At 49.3% G+C, this 20354-nt stretch overlaps 1 long non-coding RNA gene across 1 annotated transcript in view; it reads left to right on the top strand.

Moving 5' to 3' along the window:
- LOC144775338 (uncharacterized) overlaps positions 1 to 14475 on the top strand; it is an 84762-nt gene extending 70287 nt beyond the window's left edge. Inside the window, exon 3 of the long non-coding RNA XR_013600550.1 lies at positions 14284 to 14475. This is a non-coding gene — a long non-coding RNA (uncharacterized LOC144775338). The remainder of the gene's footprint in view (positions 1 to 14283) is intronic.
- Positions 14476 to 20354: the final 5879 nt, after the last annotated feature.

The raw sequence follows: 20354 nt of genomic DNA, 5'->3' as shown, positions 1-20354 counted from the left end.
AAGTCATATGGTACTGAGGGTAGGGGCAAGGCTGGATCGGCACTGCTTATTGCGACCACAGATGCCCATAGTATTCATACAACTATGGGCCAGATCATTATTGGCGCAGCCTCTAGACAAGAAGAGCAGGTGGGCCATTGCAATGGTTCTCCTAAACAACAGTGACCTCCTGGGTAGCAAAATCAGTTGTAGTGGAGCCCAATGACCTCATGAAACATTAGATTTCTACATTGTGGTTCATTTCAGAGATGGTGCAGGGCGTATTAAAGAACATTTGTAGGGCTTAGAGGGACTCATGTACATCTCAATTCAATTCAAACAATCTTTATTTCGATCGTTAAGATCATAAAAGATGTACAGGTAAACAAACATTCACCATTAACAATAAAATTGTGTGTTAAAAATAATTCATCAGTGTTAAAATACATAAAATCATTTTCTGGGTTTCAAAAGTGCATTTTTAAACTAGAATCATTTTCAAGGTTTCAAAAGTGCATTTTTAGACTAAATTTAGGGACAAATTGTTCATGGCACGGTAGAATTCCTTATAATTTTTGCGCGAACTCTCCACATTGCCGTCAAAAATTTCGCCATTACAAACACTGTTGGAGATGCAAGGTCAGTTTTAAGGACTCTGTAGGCTGGGGCATAAGTTCGAAAGCCCAAGTTCCTTAAGTACGGGATGAGCCAATAGCTCCTAATTTTGCAATAAGCTTTGCAAAATAAGACCACGTGTACGTCACTTTCTAACTTGTAATTACACGCAGGGCAGTTGGGTGAGGCCAGGTTACCATCCCAGTTTTTGGTGAGCGACCTCAGCGGTAGAGAGCTGTATCTCCATTGTAGGAAAAATTTTCTAACGTGCACAGGGGACATTGCATCAAGGACATATTCGAAACTATAAAAGTCTTTTATTTTGGTGAATATATCAGTTAAAGAGCCCTCCCGGATTGAACTGATAGAATTTTGCAACATAAAATCATAGAAAAGTTTAGAGAGTGCTTTCCGGGGAAGCCTTACAGACGTTAGTTCAGGATTATTCCATAGCTCTGGGACTCCAAGGGTCATACACATGTCTCTAATATACTTGAGCCATTGAATTTTGGACACTTGTATCGTTCTGAGGAGCTCCTGTAGTTCACTTCTATAGTGGCCCAAATCTTGACTACTCCACAGGCGCCTCCAATAAGTCAATGGCTTGAGGCTCAGTTCTTCACTAATTGGGCACAATGCCAAGTCCATTCTCAACGGAAGTAGTGGAGTGCTCGAGGGAAGGGCCGTCAGGTGTCTAATGAAGTTGTTCTCGGCCACTTGTATAGAGTGAAGCGGTGTGTGTCCCCATAGTTCAGCCCCATAGGTAATGCCTCCTCGTGCTTGGGCCTTGTAAATTTGTATTGCTGGTGCCAATGGACGAAGGGGGGATTTTTTTGCGATTCTTGTGATTGCGCCCGCCCTCTGGATTAGTTTAGTGGTTGCTTTTGTTTTGTGTGGCACCCAGGTTAAATTTTGGTTGAGTGTTATGCCCAGATACTCAATCACTTGAACTCTCTCCAGAGGTGTTGATCCCAGGCGTGGATTTGGGCAACTTTTATGCTTGTGGCTCAAGGTCATAAACTTGGTCTTCGCTGGGTTTATTTCTAATCCCCTTTTATTGCAGAAGTCCAAGAATCCATCCAGGATCCTTTGTAGCCCCATTGGTGTCTTTGACAACAGCAGGGTGTCATCCGCGAACATAATCGCCGGCACCCTACTGCTGTTCAATTGCGGCGCATCAATGTTGGGGATTCTACACAGGTGCTCTATCACCCCGTTCGTAAATAAACAAAACAGGGTCGGCGCCAACACACATCCCTGTCTTACCCCTCATTGGACAGGGAACCTATCTGTAAGCCTACCTCCTTTTCCGTATCTTACCCGGGCATAATTATCTGTGTGGCGCCTAATGAGAATCTGGAGGATATCTCCAGGGACACCCATGTCCTCTAGTACCGCCCACAACCCGGGGGACCAGGTCGAAGGCGGCACGGAGGTCCACAAAAACTGCGTACAGTGACCCCTCTTCTAAATACGCAGTTTTCCAGAATAGAATGTTTAATCTCAGTATTTGGTACACTGTTGAGACACCCTTCCTGAAGCCCGCTTGAAGGGGACTCAAGATGTCTGTCTCTTCCATCCAACATTGCAGCCTATCCAGGATCAGCCTTCCAAACAGCTTTTGGCTAACATCAATAAGGCTAATTGGGCGATAGTTGGCGGGGAGCAGAGGCGAGCCCTTTTTATATATCGGTACCACCTCTGCTCCCAGCCAAGTATCTGGTATGCCCATTCCCCCCAGCACTGCATTGAATAAAACCATCAGGTATGGAGCCCAGATCACAGGTTCCTGCCTAAAGAGGTCACCTGGGATCCCATCTAATCCAGGGGCTTTTCCAGATGGCAACCCCGATATGGCCACCTCAATATCTTTCAGGCTAAAAGGGGCTGATCTATTTGTGGTGGTAATACTAGCTACAGATGTCTCTGACTCCTCAGCCTCGGGGGCGTATAGCCCCTGGAAGTGATCCTGCCAGACATTGGCTGCAATGTTTGGTTCAATTGCGGATGGAAGGTCCCCACTCCCGTGGTTGATTGTTCTCCAGAATCTACGGGAGTCCCTATCGACTAGGGACTCCGCTAGATTCTCCCAATGTTGTATATCCCACTCCATTCTAGCGTTGGTTAGAAGTGATTTATAGGCACTTCTTTTGGAACGGATCTCTGACATACTACCTCCCTCTTTTATAGTGGAGATAAGGTCTTGTTTTGCCAAACAGCAAGTGCGATTATACCAGGAATTGATAAACTGTCCCTGTGCTTTCGGGCGGCCCCTAACAAAAAGGTCTGCTTCAAGCTTCTTGATTAAATGAGTGTGAATTTGAGCTAGGTCCTCATTTCTATCTATTGTGGGGTGTGAATCCCACAAATCAAAAGCCTCCTCAAGGATGGGAGCAATCCCAGCATAAAGAGAGGTAAGCCTTTCTCCACTGGAGACGAGCCTATCCCATCTTATCCGTCTCCTGTTGTTCTCTAGGAGGATTCCTCCTATCTGTTTCTCCTCGCCAATCACTTTTTCCCAGGGGATAGTGTACTCTAACTCCAAAGTATTGTGGTCACTGTCATGTCTTGGTGTTATTTTAAAATCAACCACCCTTTTCCATGCCTTTAGCTGTACGAGGAAGTAGTCAGTTCTAGATTCCCTCCCTGGTTTATTGAAAGTACATTTGGAAGGAATGTCGGACCTAGTACGGCCATTACAGGCTCTCAACCCATGTGTGAGATTTAGGGTGTTGATCTGCACAGCCAGAGTTGTCCATGCTCTGGGAGGAGGTGCTTCCGTCCAGGGAACCTGCCAACTCGAATCCTCCTCTAGGGAGGGTCCATCGAGTAAACCAGGTAAAGGCTCAAAATGTGAGTTGAGGTCGCCTCCTATTAAATAAGACATATCCGCGGGGATAGTTTCCAGTAGGCAAGAAAGAAGCTCTATAGTTTTGGAGGTGGACCCATTTTTAACTGGCCTTGAATAGATATTAATAACCAACAGTTTGAAAAGACCTGGCCATTCAAGGACAACAGCCAGTATATCTACAGAGTCTACTGGATATCTTGAGGCTCGGCATCCTATATCCGAGGCCACCCAAGTTGCTAGGCCTCCAGATGGTCTGCCTTTCCCACCCCAAACAGCAGGGATTGAAAATGTATGAAAGCCCCGAAAGGGGGTCTCGTCCCTTGACCAGGTCTCTTGAAAGAGACAAACGCTGTTTAATTGCGTTAATTCCGCCCATGCATCAGAGTCTATTTTATTTAACAGGCCAGCCACATTCCACGAAAGAATGTTTAACATTTGTGGGGCTTTCTGGATGTCTGGTTGCTTGAGCGTGTGAATTATATTTTCTGAAAGAGGAGGGCTTTCCATTTCCCTCTCGTCTATCAGCGGGACATCTCTACTAATGTCCGCTTTATGTAGAACATGGGGTAGTTCACTAATCCCAGATGTATCCATCTCCTGGCTACGGATTGGGGGGGAATAATTCGGACATTCGTTTCCTGCCAATTGTACTTGCAGCCCAGATATGGAAGCCCGCTGTCAATCAACCATTTCGAGACAATCGTAATGGTTGTACAAAGGTAGGGGTGGTGGCTGATAAACTCTCGGGAGCCACGGCTCCTCTCTATCAAATCTGCCCCCTCCCATCCTTTTTCTCAGGACAGTTTCCCATCCGTGAGGATCCCTATATATGTTTGGGCGGAATGGGGGTATTTGTGGTTGAGTGAAGGGTATTCTCCTCCTTCCTTGGTTACCCTGCCAATTTCCCTTAAAATTCTGGTAATGTCCTCTACTCTGAGTCTTAGCTGCGTATTCGTTAGGTGGGTAAAAAAACGAGAGGGGGACTGGGTGAATGTTACTATCTTCATCTTCCAATGATGGATTACAGACAAATGTAACTGTTCTTGGGTCTCTGAAACTCACCAGTAGGCAATCACCACTGATTGTTTTTGGTCTCTTGCCTACCCTCGAGACCCTTCTGACCATGCGAATATCGCTGGTCATACCTCCAGGGAGTGCTCTGTGCATTGAAAGCCAGTTGATGACCTTATTTCTCAAAGATTCTTCAGTTTCATATGAATCTAATTTTAATTCTGGTACCCCAACTAAGATAACGGTATATGGAGCGACCTCGGTGGAAGATTGACAGTAACCGTTCTAGGTGCCTTTGCCTTTATATATTTAGGATCGTTCATATCATGGTTAGTGTTCAGAGAAAGTATGGGGGAGTTCATTAGTTGTGGGGTAGGGTGCACTTTGCCCTTATCTAGAGTTGATCGCTGTTTTATAGCATGAGGTTGTTTAGCTGGACCGGAGGTCAGTGTTGCAACTAATTTGGGGTTTGATGTTGTCAGTTGATTAGTGCATGCACTTGAGTTATTATTGCCTGTCGTAGATGTTATTCCTGCCTCATTACATATTACAAGTTTTTGAGTGGCCGAGCTGCTATTATGTTGTGGGTCGATGTTGGGAGGCGTGGGCCCTAAAGCCCCAGGTTTCCAGCTGTCCATAATCTGTTTTCTCGATTTTAATTATTCTCGCCTCCATTTTTATTAGGCGTGCTTCTAAGGGACCTATAATTGACTTCAGAAGGTGGCCTATATCAGCTAGGGTTATATCCTCTTCTAGTAACTCAGGGTTTTGGTTGATGGTAGAAGGTATATACTCAGTGGGGGTATTACTGTGCAACTGCTGCGAAGGGTTAATCGCTATCACTTGCGAAGCTTTTTCCTGGGTGTTGTGATCTAGGGTAGCTAAGGTGGGGATCTTCCCTTTTTGTCCCTTAGCATTTTTAGTCTTTTTTTCCCTAGTTATATTTTTCCCTGGTATCCTTTTTTGGATAGCTCCTTCCCTTATCCCTCGGTTGGTACTTGGCGTCCCTGGCAGAATTGAGTTATCACTTATTATACTCAGTTCCTCCCTGATTGAAATGGGGCATAGAGTTGGTGTGGCGGTGACCTCCCCCGAGTTTTTTGCGTTGGGCAATTGAGTAGTTTGTATAGTGGGCAATGGGAGGAGACTCATATCCTCTAGATCACTTATTGTTACCTCGGAAAGGTCAATGCCGGCGGATTGCTGAGCCCCACCCTGAGCACCATCTTGTAGTGTATTTCTATTCCGCCTATCTTCGGGGGTTTTCGCCATAGCTATTGCACCCATTGAAGACCTCTTAACCCACTCTATTTCCTGGGAAATTCGTCTTTCCAGGAGATGAATGTCATCTATCAAGAGGGAGCCTGCTTTCAGGAAATAGTTGTCGATTGTGCCTTGGGTTGGGGCCGTTGATGTGCGGCCGATAGCCGCCTGATTAGCTGTGCTCCTGGTCTCCATTTGGCTCATAATTGAAAATAGGGCTCGGTTGTCAATACAAGGGGATGTGGTAAGTTAGGCTGGAAGGTAGATATAATGACAATACCTGATGTAAATGGGGTGGCCCAGTCCAGTCTCTCACTGTCTCGAACGGCCTCAAACGGCCCGCTCTTAGCCCGGTCTTCACCCCGAGCTGCGTCCCGCGCTGCGGGAGGTATGTGGTAAGATATAGAGGGCGTGGAGGGCGGGGGGCGGGCCAGCAGGGAGAGCGGACCGGAAGCTGGAGGTCGGTCTCGCAGGGACTCCTGGTTCCTGGAGTCCCTGCACGCTCGCAGCCCCGCTGACGCCTCTCACCCGGTACCGCCTTCCAATTGTCGTTCTTCTGGATTTGCCCCTGTGCCTCACACGGCGATGCGGCACCCGCGGAGCGGGTGCGGCGAGATGCGGGCGGGAGTAAAGTAGATGCCGCTGGAGTCCTGGTAGGTCAAAGTGCCTGCGTGCGTTTTGCTCGTGTCCCACAGTGAATGAGGTGAGGAACGTTTATCAATCCTCAGTAGGGCGGGGGGCGGGCCAGCAGGGAGAGCGGACCGGAAGCTGGAGGTCGGTCTCGCAGGGAATCCTGGTTCCTGGAGTCCCTGCACGCTCGCAGCCCCGCTGACGCCTCTCACCCGGTACCGCCTTCCAATTGTCGTTCTTCTGGATTTGCCCCTGTGCCTCACATGGCGATGCGGCACCCGCGGAGCGGGTGCGGCGAGATGCGGGCGGGAGTAAAGTAGATGCCGCTGGAGTCCTGGTAGGTCAAAGTGCCTGCGTGCGTTTTGCTCGTGTCCCACAGTGAATGAGGTGAGGAACGTTTATCAATCCTCAGTAGGGCGGGGAGCGGGCCAGTAGGGAGAGCGGACCGGAAGCTGGAGGTCGGTCTCGCAGGGACTCCTGGTTCCTGGAGTCCCTGCACGCTCGCAGCCCCGCTGACGCCTCTCACCCGGTACCGCCTTCCAATTGTCGTTCTTCTGGATTTGCCCCTGTGCCTCACACGGCGATGCGGCACCCGCGGAGCGGGTGCGGTGAGATGCGGGCGGGAGTAAAGTAGATGCCGCTGGAGTCCTGGTAGGTCAAAGTGCCTGCGTGCGTTTTGCTCGTGTCCCACAGTGAATGAGGTGAGGAACGTTATCAATCCTCAGTAGGGCGGGGGGGGGCCAGCAGGGAGAGCGGACCGGAAGCTGGAGGTCGGTCTCGCAGGGACTCCTGGTTCCTGGAGTCCCTGCACGCTCGCAGCCCCACTGACGCCTCTCACCCGGTACCGCCTTCCAATTGTCGTTCTTCTGGATTTGCCCCTGTGCCTCACACGGCGATGCGGCACCCGCGGAGCGGGTGCGGCGAGATGCGGGCGGGAGTAAAGTAGATGCCGCTGGAGTCCTGGTAGGTCAAAGTGCCTGCGTGCGTTTTGCTCGTGTCCATGTACATCTTTCCTTGGACCAACTTCAACATCAAACAACCAACAAGGCTCTTCCACAGAAAGGGAGGCCCTACAAACCATGGAGAGTCCTGTCATCACCTCTGAGTCTGCAACTGCGTAGACGTTGGTCCCCCTCAGAAGGGGTCATTCTTCTGGACCAATGGGAGAGGATTCCAGCAAGACTACCACCAAGAGGTGCAAGCACTGATTTCCTTCTGTGAGGCACCAACATTTACTTTTGGAAGTATTAGTTGAAACCATTTCCCTTTAGACATATATCTCATTTTTTGACACAGAGCCTAAATAATCTGCTTTGTGCTTTCATCTGTGTTGTCACAACATATATAATATGAATAATAAGAGTGTCAACATCGAAAACCTTTTAAAATGTAGGATAAATGATCAATGTTCCCTCTAATTTCTTTCCTCTGTGTGTGGAAGTTTAGGGTCTCTGTGAGACAAATATAACTCTGAACTTGTGATCAAAATAGTGAAAAACTGGTGCATTTCCACACATACAGCACCACGTTAAGGGTCTCAAGGCAGGTTTGCAAGTTGGATACACACACCATAACATGAATTGGTTATACAGGCAAGTAACCTTCGAGTTTAGAAAAGCACAAGACTCCAATGGTGGTACCATCATAAGATTTTACTGCTGTAGGTGCAGTGTTACTTGTTGTATTATGTATATCTGTATGCAGAGACAGCAAGAAGCAGCAAAATGCCAGCCGGGCAGCACACTAAGCAGAGATTTCTAACTTACGAGTTACCTAAAAGAAATGTAGCAAGTCCAAAAGCATGAGGTGTAAAGAGTGATGATGCTCAGACCTGTACATGCCGCCTGCTCTGTCAGGGGGCGCCGGAGCTAAAGTATTGGCCACGCCGGCGAATTATTTCCAAGCAGCCCAGGACAGCTGACTCAAGTCCACTGGGTAAGGGAGAGTGCACTGCTGCATTGTGCAGTCAGGAGACAGCGGTGAGATGGCCAGTCGTCACTAGTGGAGAGTCACACTGTCGAGGGGAAGAAGAAGAGCTACAGAACGAACACAGTGTGGTGGGCGAGGTCAGGGCCTCGCGCTCAGGGAATACAGACAATAATCAGACACATACACTATAGTAGGAGGTGTGCCGGAAAGACCCCGAGCGGTCTGCCGCCCTTTATTATATACCTCGGGGCGGGCCCGTCCCGAGGGTGGGTGAGTGCGTGTGTGTGTATCGATACATTGTAGTTGAGAGGCCGGGTGGCTCTCTACATCCCTCCTTCAATTTAGTTCATATGTAAATTGTCCGTGCACAGGGTTAAGGGGAAGTGCACACAAAGTCTCTGAGTCTTTGGCTCGGCCCTGGATGGGGCCGCAAGTGGTATCTGTGGTGGTGGCGGACAGGAGACCCAACAGCCCCAGCCGGGGTTGTTGCTTCATCTCGGGAGGAAGAGGTGTACCCAGGTGTTTCACTTTGGGGTCCAGCAAGCTGACGCCTGTCTTCCCTTGACTGGTCATGGCCCTGGAGGGGCACAGAGTGCCCGGTGGCGCTTTCGTCGTCCTGACCACCTGCGCCGGCATCGATGACTTCATCAGCGTCCCTGGGAACGCCGTCCGACGTCCCAATTCTTTTAAAGCAGGACACATTTCGTGTGACGGTCTGTTGGCCGAGACGGGCGGTCACCATTGTCCCCCGAATCTTCTCCACGATCCATCGTTCCGGTTCAAATGGGGTTCTGAATTTCCACCCAGGGTGTCGATCTTGTACCACTACGGTGTCACCTTCCTGCAACCCGGGGTGTCTCGCATGTCTCTTTTCACTTGCTTTCTGGTTCGTGACAGTTCTCCGTGCCTGGATGGCGGCACCGTCTCTCTCTTCCGGGGTCCACGTAGAGGACGCAGGGATGTTGCCTCTTGGTGCCCTCTTGAACAGAACATGCGCCGGCGCGCATCGGGTGGTGCTATGTGGAGTCTGTCGGTATGCACTCAGGAATTGATCCAGCGCGGCTTCCGGATCTTTGCCATCGTTGACGGCGATGCGGAGCGCCTGTTGAGAGTCCGCATGAGCCTCTCCACTTCGCCGTTTGCTTGCGGCCACAACGGTGTGATCTTGCGGTGTTTTATCCCTAGTCCATCCAGGTATGCCTGGAATTCTCGCCCTTGGAAAGGGGGTCCGTTATCCGATTTGACTTCCTCTGGTAGTCCCATAGTGGCAAAGATGTGGTCCAACGCCCTCTTGACTGGCCCGAATGCTGTGGAAGAGAGCAGTTCCACGACGGGGAATTTCGAAAAGGAGTCCACGACCACCAGCGTGTGTCGGCCGTCTGGGAAGCTCCCGAAGTCTATGCTCAGCTGAGTCCAGGGTGTTGTCGCCGCTTCCTCGGTGATGACAGGTGCTGGGGCTGGATCTGACCCCGTGATAGTGCAGGCATGACAGGAGCGCACCATTTCATCCACCATACGATCCATGGCTGGGAACCATACCTTGTTGCGTAGCCGGGCCTTTGTCTTGGCTGCTCCCTGGTGGCCCATGTGGGCGATCTCGAGTGTCTGTTGTTGGAGGCTTGCCGGTACCACAATGAGATGTCCTCGCAATATGACGCCTTCATCACCAACGCTCAGCTCATGGCGGATCTGCCATAGCTGTTGTCGGGCATGGCTGATCTCAGGTCGAAGACCATGAGCTCCCTCCAGAAAACTAGTCCAGCTTCCAGTTTCCAGGGCTCTCTTGATGCGGGTCAGGGTCTCATCTTCGGCGGTGGCTTCTCCGATCTCGGGCAGGGTGAGAGTTTCTGGACAGGCGGCCATGGACACCATGTGGACGAACTCCTCAACTACTTGACCATCCGCCAGTGGGGTAGCTCTTCTGGTCACATCGGGGTGCCTGGACAGATAGTCCGCTGGGTTGTAGGCGCCCGGCCGGAAGACCAGGGTGAAGTTATAGCCTTGTAGCTGGACGGCCCATCGTTCAATTCGCGGGGGAGCAAGCCTGGAGGATCCAGCGAACAGGGGCAGGAGCGGCTTGTGGTCGGTAACGATGGTAAAAGGTTGGCCACAGAGATACAAGTGGAAGTGGCGGCAGGCCCACTTGATGGCTAGCGCCTCTCGCTCGATTTGAGCATACCTCGTTTCAGTGTCCGTGAGGGCCTTGCTCGCGTACGCGACGGGCTTCCATTCATTCTGGCCATACTCCTGCAGCAGAACTGCGCCGAGGCCTACCGGGCTGGCGTCCACGACTAGCTCGGTCTTCCTGCGTGGTTGGAAGTAGGCCATCGTGGCCTTATCTAGGAGGCTCGCCTTGATTTCTTGGAAAGCTTGGTTCGCCGCGCACGTCCACTCCCATTCTTGATCCTGCCTTGTGAGTGCGCGAAGGGGTTCAGCCAGATCGGCCAGGTTGGGTATGAACCGGCCACAGTATGTGGCCATCCCGAGGAAGCTCCTCACTTCGGTGGGGTTCCTGGGCGTGCTGGCATTCTGGATGGCCTCCGCCTTCTTGGGGTCAACCCGGAGCCCTTCGCGCGTGAATCGGTAGCCAAAGAAGTCCACTGCTTCCTGGTAGAATGAGCACTTCTCTCTGTGCAGGGTTAGGCCGTGGTCCTGCAGTCTTTGGAGGGTGGCCCTGAGATGTGCATGGTGGTCCTCCAGGGTATTTGAGTAGATGAGAATGTCGTCGCTCAAATTGATGACCCCACTCAGCCCTGACAGAACTTCCTTAATCGCGTTCTGAAACACCTCAGCCACTGACGACACTCCGAAGCTGAGTCTCTTGTACCTCCGGAGTCCGACATGGGTGGAAAAGGTCGTGATGTACCGGCTGCTTGGTTCAAGTTCTAACTGGTGGTACCCCGCGTTGAGATCGAGTTTGGAGAACCACTTCGCCCCGTTGAGGTCAGCGACAATGTCGTCCATGGTGGGCGTGATGTGGCGCTCCCTTTTCACTGCAGTGTTCGGCAACCTCATGTCGACGCACAGTCTGATGGCGCCAGGCTGCTTGGGCTTCGGGGCTACCACCAGTGGGGACACCCATGGAGTCGGTCCCGACACCTTCTCGATAACGTCAAGGTCTTCGAGCTTCCTCAGCTCTTCTTCTACCTGAGGGCGGAGGTTGAACGGCACCCTTCGGTGTCGCAGGGCGACTGGACGGATGGAAGTGTCTATGTGCAGCTTGACCTTCTTGCCCTTGAGCTTTCCGAGGCCGCTGAAGAGCGCAGGGAACTCCTCTAGCATGATATCGGCGTGTGATTGGTGAACTTGGTTGGCGAAGAACACCAGTCCCAGATCCTCTGCGGTGTTGCAGCTGAGCAAGGTGCCTTTCTTTCCTTCGGTTATGTGGAACCGGGCTTCCGTCGTGTACTCACCATTGCGAATGGTGGTGCTGATGACGCCACGTAGCGGCATGGGTTCTGTGCCCCCATAGGTGTATATTCGGACGCTCGACGGGTTCAAGGCAGGTTTAGGCGACATTTGGTCGTATTGGTCAGAGTCCATGACGTTCACGGAGGCTCCCGTGTCAATAAGTGCTCTGATTTCGGAGCCCTCCACGGAGATTGTGCACATGGGCGGCGGTCTTTTCCGGGTGGCAATTCTGCTGACGTAGGATATCACATATACCTCATCGTCCTCCTCGTCTTCGTAGTACGGCTTCCGACCCTGGGCCTGCGTGTCTGGAGGCGGGTGCTCTTGCTCCAGCGATAGCTGTCTCACCTTGGACGTCGCCGACCGAGGCCCGTATCCGCCTCGCGATCTCTGTGCATTGGGCCTGTATCTTCCTCCTTGGCATACGGCGGCAAAATGATTGAGTCTGCCGCACTTAGAGCACGTCTTTCCTTTTGCGTTGCACACGGCGGTCGGTGCATGGTCTCCCCCACAGTATGCACACTGAGCGTCCCGTGGTTGCCACTGTCGTGTTCTTCCACTCGTCGGTCTTCTCTGTATCGCGTCAACTGTTTCCTCCTTGATGGGCACCATCTTGGGTACGGCCTGCGGAGCTATAGGGGAACGAAGCGCCAGCTCCATTTCGTCTGCTCTGGAGTCCGACAGTTCGTGGGAGCGCGCAAGGACAAGAATGGCGTCCAGAGTGATTCCCGGTTGCCTGAGGATGAGCTTTCGGAGAAGTTTCGACTTGCAACCCACGATGATCTGGTCTCTTATTTCCTCACGCGGGTCGGCGAATGGGCAGCTGCTGGCCAGCCGGCGCAGCCTCGCATAATACATGTCCACCGACTCAGCGTCAGTTTGCCATGCCCTCTTAAATTTGAATTTTTCATAGTCGGTGTTCACTTGGGGGTCAAAATGCGCGTTTAGCGCGGCCACCGCCGCATCATAGTCGTCTTCTTCACCTGTGTTTGGGAGAGACTCGAAGAGGTCATAAATTTCTGGGCCCCCATACATTATCAGGAGCGACCTTTTCACTATGTCGTCCGTTTCTCGGGTCCCTTTGAAGTACAAGTTCAAACGTCCCAGCCACGCTTTCCAACGCGGCGCCGCAGTGGCGGGGTCCGCCGTTTCGCTAAACGGTGGAATGGGGGATACGCCTGTGTGAGCATGAGTAACGACGTGCGTGTCGGCGTCGCGGCGTTGAGGTGGGCCTGCGGGACCAGGTTGAGCGGCGTTGTTGACTGGCGCTGCAGTCGCGCCTCCGGTGGCGGTATCGGTCATGCTGACGTCCCTTTTCTACCTTCGCCCCTTCCTGGCCTTGAACGTGGTCTCTGGCTCGTGAGAAGGGTGTACCCAAAGCAGGCAGCTGGCACACTGTGGAAACTGAGGAAGCAGACAGTGTCCTATGGGGATATCATGCCCAGTTGATTTTACCAATGCTTTATTAGACCTGCTCAGACTTGCTTATAAATGTCCCTTTTGATCGTTTCCTCTCTTTGTTTTATTTTTTTTTATTTTCTTTTTCCAGTCGATTGCTGCAGAGGGAGGCCAGGAGCAACCACACAGCGCGCAGGGCAGAGCAAGCGTTGGAGGCTCCACGTGTCCTGAGCCCCGGGGATGACGTGCAGCGTCTCCCCTCTTCACCCCTCCCCCACCGGGGCAGTGCACTCAAGGAGGAGCGCGCGCACACGTGCGCCACACGCCGGGGAAGAACGGGCCCCTCAGGCAGTAACACGCGCTGCGCGGGGGGGCCGCAGCGGGGCCGCAGGGGCAGTACACTCACCGGCACCACGATGATGGGCAGGCACAGCCCCCGCCGGCTGAACACGCTCCACAGCGGGAGACGCGTGGGCGGGAGCCGACAGAGAGCCAAAGCAGCAGGCCGGCGGACGGGCTCCGCGGCCGGGGACGTCAGCGGCAGCTTCAGCCGCGGAAGGCAGCAGGTAGGGAGCGGATGGCTCCAGCAGAGGCAGGGCACGCGGGGCGCGGTACCGGCCTCGTCGCCAATGTGGTGGGCGAGGTCAGGGCCTCGCGCTCAGGGAATACAGACAATAATCAGACACATACACTATAGTAGGAGGTGTGCCGGAAAGACCCCGAGCGGTCTGCCGCCCTTTATTATATACCTCGGGGCGGGCCCGTCCCGAGGGTGGGTGAGTGCGTGTGTGTGTATCGATACATTGTAGTTGAGAGGCCGGGTGGCTCTCTACACACAGTAGGTATAGCCATCAGTCACTGTCAGTTCAAGTATAACAGTCACAATCAAATTGATTTAATTTTAGGAAAGTAGATGATATTCTTACTTTGGAAGTTCCCGGCTGCCTATTGGGGAACGTCAAAGCGGTAAGCCATACACAAGGTACCGTAGTACGCCTGACTTGCTATCACCGCTGTAAACTTTAGAACACGAGTTGGTGAATTACCTAGTGTGTATACTAGCATCAAATGTAAACGTTTAGCCAAATACATCCGCCTTTGACAGAATTACTGAATTACGTGATCCACAATAAGAACTAAGCAACAAATATGAACTAAATTGTGGGCAAATTTAACAATGTTTTTTCTTATTGCAGTGCTGGCTGCAGGCACAGAGAGAGTGTGGAATTGGTATCCTATAGTCCACTTGGGGGCTCAGTGGCAATGTACTGTCTGTGTGCTTACCGGACTTCACAGTGTTGTCAGCATCGGTGACTGAGACTATGCAGGATGTTTTTATTTTATAAGCCTGACCTTAGAAGGCAATGCTGCTGCTTGGGTGGGCAGCTGGGCCCCCTGTAAACAGCATGCAAGGAGCCCCGTAAGAAGGAAAAACTGCTGTGAGCCAGAGCAAGAAACTCCTGAGGAGAACTGCCTGTGGCTCTTCATGCGCTCTGACACATCTTTAAATTGCAGCTATATACTTTTTCCTTCCTCCCTGGATGAAGCACCAAAACACGTCGCAGCTCAAGACTGAAAACAAGGCTGCTCTCTGGCACTGGTGGAAAGCAGCAGTAACATATCTCACCCGAGGGTTGATACCTTTTCCAGAGACAAATTGGCCATTAGTTGTTATTCAAAGAGTCTGCAAAGGCCTGGACCTGATACTAAACAAGACTGAACACTAAATTTAATTTATTCAATTTAATTTATTCATTTGTAATGTGCCCTTTCTGTATATGTTTACGTTAAGTGTTAGTCACTCATAGATCACCTCCAGAACACTTTTAAAAATGCTTTCTATTTATATTTGGTCTTTGTAGTATGTACAGATAAAATGTACAAATTCCAGCTTTAAGTGATTTTGCTCTTTTTTGCAACGTCCGCAACATCAAAATATCTGCCCTGTGCTTGTTTGATTTCAGCACGATGTGCTGATAGGCATCATTTTTGAGGCGGAAACAGGGTCAGCTATTGCTCACATGAAGAAGGGGAAGGCTACTGGCCATGACGGAGCTCTGCGGAGGTCTATCGGCCATAAATTCTGAAATTATTCCAGCCAGTGTAATTATGAGTGACATTTCAAGGACTATGAGTGACACTTTCTTGCAAGCAAAATCAAGGAATGAAGATGAGGGAATCATATAAATATCAGAAATTACACCCATTTGAGTAACAAGAAACTGTAAGATCTTTAAACTGCTGCAAAGCACCAGAAATGAAAGGGCACTAACCTAGTGCCCTTGTAACCTGATCGTACTGTTAAACAAATATGTAATCATGATAATAAACATTAAACAACTCATTTTTTGAGCTGCAGTTTAAATGTCAAATGTGCAAAGTGATAATGTACAAAAAGCTATGCTGACAAGTGGCTAAATGAGTCAAACATGACACAGTCTCTTGACACCTATGAGTAGTAAAACACCTAACCTTGCTTCATGGGGGAGGGAGATTACCCAGACACTGGTCGGCCCCAAATAATTTACATTGTGGATAACATGGGGTATTCCGTGGGGGTTGCAATGGGATAAAGGAACATGTATTCCACTGGAGCGTTTTCAGAATAGGACTGGTTTGGAAGATAATATATGATGTAATCAGACTATACATGCTATGTTTATCCAGTTTTGATGCTCCGCATATGTGATTGCGAGAACATAGCCATTGATTTTGTAATTGTAATGCTAAATGTCAATAAAGATGTATTTAAAACAAAATACATACATATGTAAATAGATACATACAATCATACAAATAGATAAAAATACAACAGAAAATTGCCAAATCTGGACAAAGCATGTGCATCATAGAGATAAGAATAATAAACTTGAGTGATTAATATATAAATGTAAAGTAAAAAAAAATGAAACACGGACTCACATCAACAGTGAATGTTTTTTCCATATTTACTTTTCTTCCCATAGCTCTGACATTGTTTGCTATGTTTGGTTATGGCCTCGGTTTTGGAAGTAGGGGTATATATTTAATGTCAAAACATTCTTCACCAGCCACACATAGTTTGACATTAATTGGCGGACAGAAGTAATTCTTCCTACTATTGAAGAAAATGCAGGCTGAAAACATTTCCTATATGGTAGGAGCTAAAAGTATAGATATGTTGTATTAACTTTGTTTCAGCCTTTTGCTATGGTGGTTTTGCGTTTCAAAAGCTTTGCCTTCTGTGCTTGCTGTGCTATTGAGTTAAAAAAAAAAAACCTTTCATTTCTCTGTTTATAGTTATGAAAAATATTATCTCTGCAATGTTTGACCGGCAACCAACTCAGGTTTCAAGATTGGCATTAGAATAGTCAGCATTTCGAGGCTGCTGACCATGCAGTGTGATCAGTGGCGTCACTAGGGTTGGTGTCACCCGGTGCGTGTAACTCATGGTGTCACCCCCTCAGTCCAGACCGGTGAGATAGCTCAGTCTCTTGCCCTTTGCACCTGCTGCAGCGGTGTATCAGTCATTTCTGCGGTCAGAAACATTTCCTCAAGACCGAGGCATTTCTACCTCTTTTCAAGCTTTCCTGTGAGGATGTGGGAAGTGTTATCTGTACTGGAGGGGTGGTGGGGCAGGAGGGGGGGTCATCAGTGTAAGACCAGGGGCAGAGGGGGAGGGGGTCAGTGCAAGACCAGGGGCCTGATTCACAAATGTAAATTTAGACCAAAAGTCTAAGGGCCCCAAGTCTAACTTTACTCCTAGTAAAATAAGACTTTTGGTCTAAGTTTCCCTTTGTGAAGGAGTCCGAGGAGCGCTGAGGGTCACACGGTGCGACCTCTCAGTTTGCAGATGTGCTTGATGGGGGAGGGTCATTTGTCTCTGGAAGAGGGTCGAAGGGGCATATGCAGGCATTGGGGTTGAATGTATGCGTCCAGGTGCCTCGTTCCTAAATCTGCCTTCTAGTTCAGGTCAGATTCCCATGAGCCAATAGCCTGCTTTCCTCGTATTTCAAACTCATGAAAGTAGATTACACAGTCGGAAAGTGCTTTACACACACACAGGTGTCTGTGCGAGTTACTCCTCTCCTGTGGGTGGGAAGTGGGCGGTCCCGGCTGGAAGTGCCCTGGACTCCTGGACACACTCACAAACCTACTCATTTGCGGATATACACAAGTTATTTTCCCGCCGCTTCCGACCCTAAAATCATAATAAACTCTTTTTAGGGTGGGAAGGAAAGGGGACGCCACACACAATTGGTGCTAGGAAGGAATTTCCAACCAGGGGGTGTTGTTAGCCAGTGCCGTGCTCTGGGATTGTCACCTGGCATGTAATTCACAAGACTCGTCTTATTAGGCTGGCAGTATCATCCCAAGAGTAAACCCAAAACTCTTTTGTGAACTCTATTTTTGTTTGCCAAAATGTTGTTTTGGCTTTTACTCAGATAGACACTTTATATTGCCCCCAAACCAGTGCTTAATTTGTTTAAAAAAAGACACACACATTGCCCCTGCCATGCTGCCAATGACAGTCCCTATGCAAACACTCACCATCATGCTCCTGCAAGTGTGACCCTTCAGTCTATCCAGGCTTTGGGCGTCGGGTGCACTCTGCACTAGAGTCTAGACCTGCCCGTCGAAGAGGGCCATGTTTTCGTTTGTGCGAATGCAGTAAAAAAGCATTGTACTGAATCTGATTAATTTCGTTTGCACTGCCACATTTTTAACTTAGTTCATCATGAATGATTCACATTCATTTATAAATAAATGATATTATTTCATTCTCTCTCACCGTCCGGTCCGACTGCTGCCTCGCTCCGAGTCCGGACCCACCAGCAAGAAGAATTTGAAGGGGAGAGGAGGCCATGACGGCGCTCGATCTGATGTCGGCGGTAATAATTCTTTATTCCCGGCGGGCGCGTGACCGCTGTGATGCGTCAGAGCAGGAGCGCACACTCGCACAGTGCGCGGGGGCTGTCCCAGGGCCGTCATTGGTAGCGCTAAAGATTGACAGCCCTGGGACCCACAAACTTCTGGGTACACCGCACATGATCCTCAACGCACCAGTGACCACTGACCAGCACAGTCGTGTGCGTGCGTGGCGACCATTGTGCTGCTGCAGTGTGAGTGCACACACACTGCGCAGTGATCACTGTGTAGCAGACAGTATTTTACATTTTTTGTAAGGTCTGAAGGAGCACACCGTGGTGGTGGCGTGCGGGCCACGCGGTGCGCTTGCACTAAACTAAAGCAGCACTATGACTAGTTGCCAGCTAACTAACTAGATTGGTGTCACCCCAGATGGGGTGATACCCGGTGCGGTCCACACCCCCCGCACCCACCTAGTGTCACCACTGACTGTGATTGGTTGTCATAGATGTAACGTGTCAAAATACGGCTTAGTGAGCAAGTATAGAATGATCCTTGTCCTATACCTTAAGGTGGGAGTTGGTCAAATGTTAGAAAGTGCTTCCTTGCTCAATAAATGAATACCTAGGAAAAAAAGAAAAAACAGCTCTCAGCCGTGTTCCATTGAAAAAAGGCATGCATCTAGCCCAAAAGCACAACGTGTGCTTTACACGTTGTGCTTTTGGTCTTGATGCATTTCTTTTCTTAAAATAGCGTGGCTGCTGGATGATTGTGGGCATTTGTGAAAGTACTCCTGTTAATTGCAGCACAGTCATGCACTGCAATTAACATAAATATTTTCACAATGGCTCACAATCAGCCTGCAGTTGTCCTCCATTAAGAAAAGACATGCATCAAGTCCGAAAGAACGATGTGTCATGCTTTTGAACTTGCTGCATTTCTATTCTTTGAAGGAGGGGGCCTGGGGGCCAATTGTGGGCCATTGTGAAAATATTTATGTTAATTGCAGCGCATGCCAGTGCCGCAATTAACAAATATTTTCACAAAGGCCCACAAACAGCCCCAGGTCGTGCTCCCTTATGAAGGAAATGCAGCAAGTGCAGGAGTCACTGCTTGCGCAACCTTCCTGCAGACAAAAAGTTACAATTTTTTGCGCCGCTCGCATTTTAAAAGTGGTGTCGCGATTGCTCTCCCAGGATGTGCTGTGTGTGCCCGCTCCACACACAGCACTACACACTCGGGGGAACAGAGGTGTGTGGGTGCTCGTGCACGCACCTTACGGGGAATATTGTATATAATAGTTATAGACATCTGTGACATACAAAAAACTAGTAATTTTACATATAGCAAAGGCCTAAGTAGAGAACAATATTCCACTTTAGACCATTTAGTGACTCCATGCTATGGATTGGAACAATGTACTCCATCGTCATTATGGTTCGCAATGGTTTTACTTCTATATATGTGTATAGTGCCTACATATTAGAAATCATGGGTACTCTTATACCAACACTAATGCATTTTCAATCACTTTGCTGTGCCAATATTGTATTATTAAATATACATTTGGCTTCAAAGTTAACAGGATGTAGTACAAACGTGTTGTTGACACGTCTGTAGATACTCCAGTCGCAAAACACGAAATGTGGTACCCGTCTTATGAGACTTTTACCAAAAAGTAACACAAATCATGATTACAATCGCTTAGGTCTTCTTGGTAGGTACTAATATTTAAGTCAAATATTTATCAGCCACTGCGTTTGCATTTTAGGTTCAGACATCATGAGGCTCCGAATTAACATATGTGTTCAAAATTATTAGACTGATAAAATATTTATATGTTCAATAAGTAGGTGCAACACAAATACAGAAAATACGTTCAGAGCTATTCGATAAACTAACAAGTTTACTTAGTGTCAAACATGAATGAGGGCCTATATTTGGAATACAGCAGGCAACACACTTTAATTAAAAAAATCATGGACATTTATTTCTCAGTAGAACATTTGTCAATGTCTATCAAGCACTTCTAATAAATTAGATGGTATCAATATAATGTTTGTGAACCAGGACCTCATCTGAAAAACTCACAATATGGGGTCGATTCCGATCCGGTAAAAAAATCCGCCGTACGATTCTTGTTCGTAGCCGAATCCGTACGAATGGGAAACTACCGTCCGACCTGCGAAGTACGATCCATTTCCGTCGAGTGCCGTATGAATATCAGCAAACCGTACGAACCACAGTCGATGAGCCGTACGAATTAGCATCGGAAATCCTACCGTACGATTTGTAAACATGCCGTACAACCACACTAGTACGATCCTGTACGGAAAGCCTGTCCGCGATTCGTACGGGCCAAAGTATTCGCGCAGGAAGAATGATTTGTACAGGATTTTTCACCTCACAACAAGCGGCA

The sequence above is a fragment of the Lissotriton helveticus genome, chromosome 1_1 (assembly GCF_964261635.1).
Source record: "Lissotriton helveticus chromosome 1_1, aLisHel1.1, whole genome shotgun sequence".
NCBI lineage: Eukaryota > Metazoa > Chordata > Amphibia > Caudata > Salamandridae > Lissotriton > Lissotriton helveticus.
This window is presented reverse-complemented; position numbering and strand designations above follow the sequence as displayed.